A 6,659-nucleotide genomic window follows, 5' to 3' on the forward strand; every position below is an offset into this window, starting at 1 on the left:
TTACATATCATTTAGTATATATGTGAATAAAAATACTTGATGAAATTACCTTTACCACTTTTTTAAGAACCAAATATATTGCCTTGTAAATGCTTTATTTTTAAACTCCCTGTGTCAAAGTACAATTGATGGCTTGTAAATCTTTTTTGTAAGGTTTTCGTGTACCTCAGGCCAAACTACCTGAAAATGAAGAGATAAACTTTTCGCTAAAGCATCCCTCCCATTTGTAAACACTAAAATGATAAGAAGAACAAGGAATAATGGTGCATCTTCATGCACTGTTTTTATTAGGTAGACACTGTCTCCAAAGTAAATTATGTCTAGATTAGAGGTGATTTAACACACTAAATTATCTTGTAGCCTTTCCTCTCTAGACTTATTTATTGTGTGCCCTATTGATAGATAAAAGGCACAGTGGAGAAGGATAATTTATCTAGTAGTAGACTATCTATACTACCAGTATAGAAAATGACAGTACTTATAATCCCCAAATTATCTATTATTACCTACTCTGAGACACAGTCAGAGCAACAATTGCAATTACCTAGAAAGAGTAACTGTATTTAATAGCTCACTCGAGTGAACCTTAACTCTGCCCAGAGGGTTGTCATATGAAAATCCCAGCAGATTCTGGTTTAAGGGAAATGCTTTGTTCTGTTATTTCACGCCAGTTAAAGCACAGATTTGCACTATAATGATAGAAATGGACCACTTGTTCCTCTCTGGTGATTTGAAATACTAGAGGCTACTAAATTATTTTTCTTAATTGTCCTATTTAGCTTTCCCTGTGGAAAGAAAATAAAGTCTAATACAAAACAGTCATTAATGGAAAGTCTGTCACTTAAATGAAGGATGATTTATAAGCTGCATTTTGCAAAATATGACATTAATTATCACTTTAGGTTCTGCTGATATAAATGATTACAGGAAATCAGGGTGACTGAGGAAAAGAATGTCTATAACTAAGTGTAGAAATTCAAATTACATGTAGACATTTTAATCTCCAAGCTTGCCAGAAAAAGAAAATTATATAAAATGTTTTTCAGAAATAGGAAATTAAGCCTGAGATTTATAAAGAAATGAAGAGCAGAAAATCGTTGATACGTATTTGGGTACATCTGTACAAATACTGACTAAATGAAGTAAAAATATTAATTTTATGTAGGGTTAAAATAATATAAAACTAACGTATGTAATAACTAATATACAAATCAGATAAGATTGCAACTGGAACTATGGCTCTTTCATTTTTAGGAGGCAATGATTAAAAGATAAATTACTTTAGATTTTGACATTACAAGAGAGGCAAAAAGTGAATGGTAAATTTACTTTTAGACTTTGAACTTTAAAATGTCCCATGTAATCCATAGGTGCATAGCATATAAAACTCCCAATGCAGTTGGAGAAAACTACAGAATATTAAAATCATTGATTGTAAAAGAAGTTAAGACTACAGAAAATGAATACATAGAAGGTAGAGTACATGAAAAGTAGATACAGATGGTGGTATAAATTCAAATATTGTGAAAATCAAAATGCTTTAGTTACAGAATAAAATTTCAGAGAGAGAATAAAAGAAACCCAATAGTGTACTATTTGCCAAAATCTACATTTAAAATAAGAATAAAAACCAGCTGAATGTAAAATGATGGAAAAGGTATGCCAAACAAAAATTTGCCAAAAGAATACTTGTAATGTCAATAAAAATGCTTCATATTTTACACTAGAAATTAAAAGGAGGTACTAGAATCTGTCCCATTTTCTCCTGTATCCAATCCTCACTCTCTCTGACTGTGCCCTTTGATTGATACAGGGACCTGGCCCTTGCTGTCACCTGATCAAAGGGTGGCATGAACAGACTGAGGTGAACTGGAAGGAAAGAATTAAGGTGTTTCGACCACTCTCTCTCTGTGTCTTAAGCTATGTGTTCCTCAGTTGTCCTTTCTTTCCTTAGGACACGCTCTGGCTGGACAGATCCGGCCTGGCCCCTGGGCTCAGGTAACTGCAGCTCCTGCCTCTTACCCTCTAGTGTAGCATGGCCATGGCTTCCTTCTATTGCTAATTCACAGGCTGCCTCAACATCCTCTACTGGCCTCTCATCATTCCCATGTAAGTTAATTCTTGGTTTTAAGTTTTCTCTGAGTCACTTACTGTGGTTGGTGTCCTACTGATTGGACTTTGACTTCATATTAGGGATCACCATATGATGATGAAATACTTTTTCACCAGAAATGTATAATAATACTAATTGATATATACCTAATACCATAATTTAAAAGATATATAAAAGGTAGAATTACATATACAAGTAGGTACATTCACCATGATACCAAGATATCTTAATAAACACCAACAATTCTCCTCAAATGCAGCATTCTCTCAAGCTTATTAGCTATGAATTTCTATTTCTAAACAAATTGTGCAGAATCACCAGTTATAAAACTGTTTTGCATGCATAATTTTCATTTGTGCTGCTCATCCTCACTATTTTAAGCACATCTGGAATGCCTATTATGTACTATTACTAGGTACCTGTGGGAGAAAGAAAAGTAAAAACCCACTAATATTTCCAATTCAGGAAGAATACAGACAACTGACAACATCATGAAAGAGAGACAGTATGATGGTAGAGATGTATACAAAGTACCAAAACAGGAAATGGCCTGTGAAGGAAATTAAAACAAGGTTTTAAAGAATAAAAGGAATTTGTATGAGGAGAAAGTCAAAAGCATATTCATCAACTCTTTTATTTATATATTCAATCTTGATCATTCATTTTTCATGCCAACCACAATTTCTGGTACTGAGCATATGTAACTCTGAAATGTAGTGGTTGATCTTACAGAGTTTATAATCTACTGGGGAAACAGAAAATTCAGGAAAGACCTACTGTCTAGGCTGAGGAAAGGGAAGCTAAGTAAATTTCCTATAAGAGGTGATTGAATAAGGAGGCTTTTGAAAATTGAATAAGGAGGCTTTTGAAAAATTAAGCAAAGTGACTATCAGAAGAGTGAGCACGGTGGACAGTGAGAAGCTAGTGGACAAGAATGGGGACACTGTTTCAAGTGGTGAGAAAATATCTCTTCCAAAGAAAGCATCTCATCTTTCTTTCTTCTCTTTCTTTCTTCTTTCTTTCTTTCTTTCTTTCTTTCTTTCTTTCTTTCTTTCTTTCTTTCTTTCTTTCTTTCTTTCTTTCTTTCTTTCTTTCTTTCTTTCTTTCTTTCTTTCTTTCTTTCTTTCTTTCTTTCTTTCTTTCTTTCTTTCTTTCTTCTTCCTTCCTTTCTTTCTTTTTCTTTCTTCCTTCCTTCCTTTCTTTTTCTTTTTCTTTATTTCTTTCTTCTTTTCCTTCCTTCCTTCCTTCCTTCCTTCCTTCCTTCCTTCCTTCCTTCCTTCCTTCCTTCCTTCCTTCCTTCCTTCCTTTCTTCCTTTCTTTCTTCTTTCCTTTCTTTCTTTCTTTCTTTCTTTCTTTCTTTCTTTCTTTTTCTTTCTTCCTTTCTTCCTTTCTTTTTCTTTTTATTTCTTTCTTCTTTCCCTTCCTTCCTTCCTTCCTTCCTTCCTTCCTTCCTTCCTTCCTTCCTTTCTTCCAATGGCCACTTATATTCTACCATTCTTGAAAAATAAATCCATATTTCTAAGCAAAAGTTTGCCTGGTGTGAGATTTCTTGGCCTACACCTCTAAAGACATACTATTTTAAAAACATTGATGTTCTCAAAAAAGGTGATACTCAAGAATTTGAATTTTGTATGCAATATTATCAATCAGGAAGATATCCTTCCAGTTTAATAAATATTTTGGATTTCTGTTTGATTATTATCACTTAAAAGGGAAAGAGGAAGTAATTTCATTAAGCCTAGAAAAATTAGCTGTTAATTTAATCCAATTTGTTTCCTGATATTTCCAGAAGAAATTGTGAATCAGAAAGAATTTTATTTCCTTTAGGTAGAATTTTTTTTGTAATTTATGCTACTCTCGCTTCAATTTTCCTTTAGGATGCTGAAGGAAATTTGGTATATCTTCAGCTCCTTCATGATATGCGACTCTCTGCTTGAAAAAATGATATGAATTATGCATTAAACCAGAGATATTAATCATTACATATTAAATTAAATCATTACATATTAAAACCTTGTTTGTCTTACCACAAAGAATGGAGTTTGGCATCCTAAAAAAAGCTTCAGGCATCATTTATTTTGTTAATCTGATGTAATATGCATTATACTTCATAAGTAAAAATGGATAATGCCCTTTTTGGGACAAACTATGTTCCTTTTTCTTCCAATACTTTACCCCTTACCTGAAATTCTCTTCCATAAATGAGCCAACATAATCCTTGTCACATTTTGTTGTAATTTGCTTTCTCCTTTTTCAGTGAACTTTGATGAGATCCAGAATCAGTAAATATCCTAAAGCCAACGTACTGAATTCTGAATACCTATAATCCACGTAGAACAGATGGTGAACTCCAGCAGGGCCAGAGGGGCATAATTCAAAAGTAGAACAGAAAACCTCACAACTTCTGAAATTATAAAGTGGTGGAAATCAAGTTTACCCTCTAGCACCACTCCAATTAATGGCCTAATTTGCTAATAAAATTATCTGTAATTGACAAGAATATTTGATTTTTGTAAATTTATTAATTTGGACTTTTAATTTGTTTATTCACCTTCCCCTCAAAGCAAACCTTTATGTAACCAAACTAGTATTTTATTTACTGCAAGTAGTTTTACGTTTAAAAGAAGAGACATATAAAGTTACATGTGTATTTACATATTCACCGAGTTAGCATTGTAATGAAAATTTCATAGATTCCAAATTGCCCAAAAATATTCCAAGATTATCAAAAAGTATCATTTACTACTTAAATTCATACCTCTAAATACATCCTTTAATACTCTGCCTTGCAAAACTACTCTCTAGGAAGAACTTATCACTCACACCTTTCACTAAGAGCTGTGTCAAAGTCTGCTATACTGCATTTTCTTTATACTTCATAAGAAATGGATTCAGTCAGTCAAACAGTATGCTTGAAAATTATTTTGTAGTTTTCTCTGTAATCTTGACATTTTACATTTTTGAGACTTCTGCTTTTTAAAAAATCTGACCTTTTCTACTTACATATTGTATTTTTATTGCATTTTGATAACTCAATAATATTTGTAAATGAACATTTTGTGCTTATGACTTGAAAGTATACAGAGTAGCATGGCCAGAGCAGGTTTCATGTTTTAATGTAAATTACCATCATGGCTTTGAGGAGGTGTTAGATTTCCAGACTGGCTGGGTGGATTCTGACTCACATCTCTACTATTGAACCTGGTGACTCGGCAGAGATGGCCTCTTCCCCTATCGCAAAGATAAACTAACTTTAAAAAAATCTCAGACAATTAAGAAAAAAAGTATTTCCAGCTAAAATTTCTTTCATTCAACATGAAAATGTTGTTAATAATTACCATGATGCAGGGATGGAGAAACTGTCTAATACATAAAACATAAAAAAGAAAACTGACTGTTTTATCAGATAATCAAATATTTCTATGAATATTTGAGATTTTTCAGAATAAATGCTTACCTCTTATGTTTGTATAGTACTTTAGAACTTGCAAAGAACATTTGTATATCTTATTTTACCTGAAAATAAAGTATGAATTACGCATTATTTCATTATTTTAAGTAAACACAGCTAGAGCCATGAGGTCTGTTGCCAGATTGCACAGGGAAAATTAACTCCAGTAACAGGACTGGAGTAGGGTTTTTACATCCTCTGGTATATTAACCCCAACGTTTCCTGGATATTACACCGTCAAAGAATAAGCCCTTTTTCATAAGTAAGAAAAATATTTTAACATGGCATAAAATTATTTTAAAGGATGCATTACTACAGAAAGCTTAAGGTTTTAATTGAGTTCCAATCTCTAAATGTTTCTGGATCATAAACTTCTAGCCCCTAGCAAAAGCACTCTGGTTTGCGTTCCGGCCCCAGCAGATTACCTAATTACGTGTTTTCTCAGTCCGCCCTCAGTCTGTCCATAATTCTTCTCTACACAGAGCAGATTTCTCCCTTAATTCCACAAAACTCCTCTTAGTCCAAGCTGTAGTTTCAGTCTGAACCTAACTTTAATGAAAGTTTGGTGATAGCAGCAAGAAATTACAGCTCACAAAAGAAAATGTTAGCAGCAGACAAGGTCATAAATTCTCCCGTGTACCACAAATGATGTGTCTTTATAGGGAGACTCTAGCTCTCATCTTATTGCCCATTCTCTGGCTGTCAGATGGCGAGGACCAGTTTATCTCCTTCAATGGTGATGTTTGGAAACTGACTACTATCTTTATCTTTTCTTGATTACTGTAGTGATGAAGAAGAATATTATTTTCTATTCCCAGGCTCTTGCCCACCTTCATTTAAAATCTTAATAAACGGCAGAAATGCAAGTAATCCACAATTAAGAAAAACTTTAAAATTATTGTGTGAAGTAGTTTAGCTTGAATTACTCCATGAGAGCATGAGATTTTGCTTTTCTTCTGCAAAAACAAAATGCCTGTTAACATTTTCCCTTAATTTAAAAAAAAGGTTTTGCCTAAGAAGGCTTACAAACTACAGCTGTCAGCTTTAAAACACTGTTTTCTTCCCCTCTGTGGCAAGACTGGCAGCTGCTCACCG

This window comes from Artibeus jamaicensis, unplaced genomic scaffold, assembly GCF_021234435.1.
Source record: "Artibeus jamaicensis isolate MK-2021 breed Jamaican fruit bat unplaced genomic scaffold, CSHL_Jam_final contig_373, whole genome shotgun sequence".
Lineage (NCBI taxonomy): Eukaryota > Metazoa > Chordata > Mammalia > Chiroptera > Phyllostomidae > Artibeus > Artibeus jamaicensis.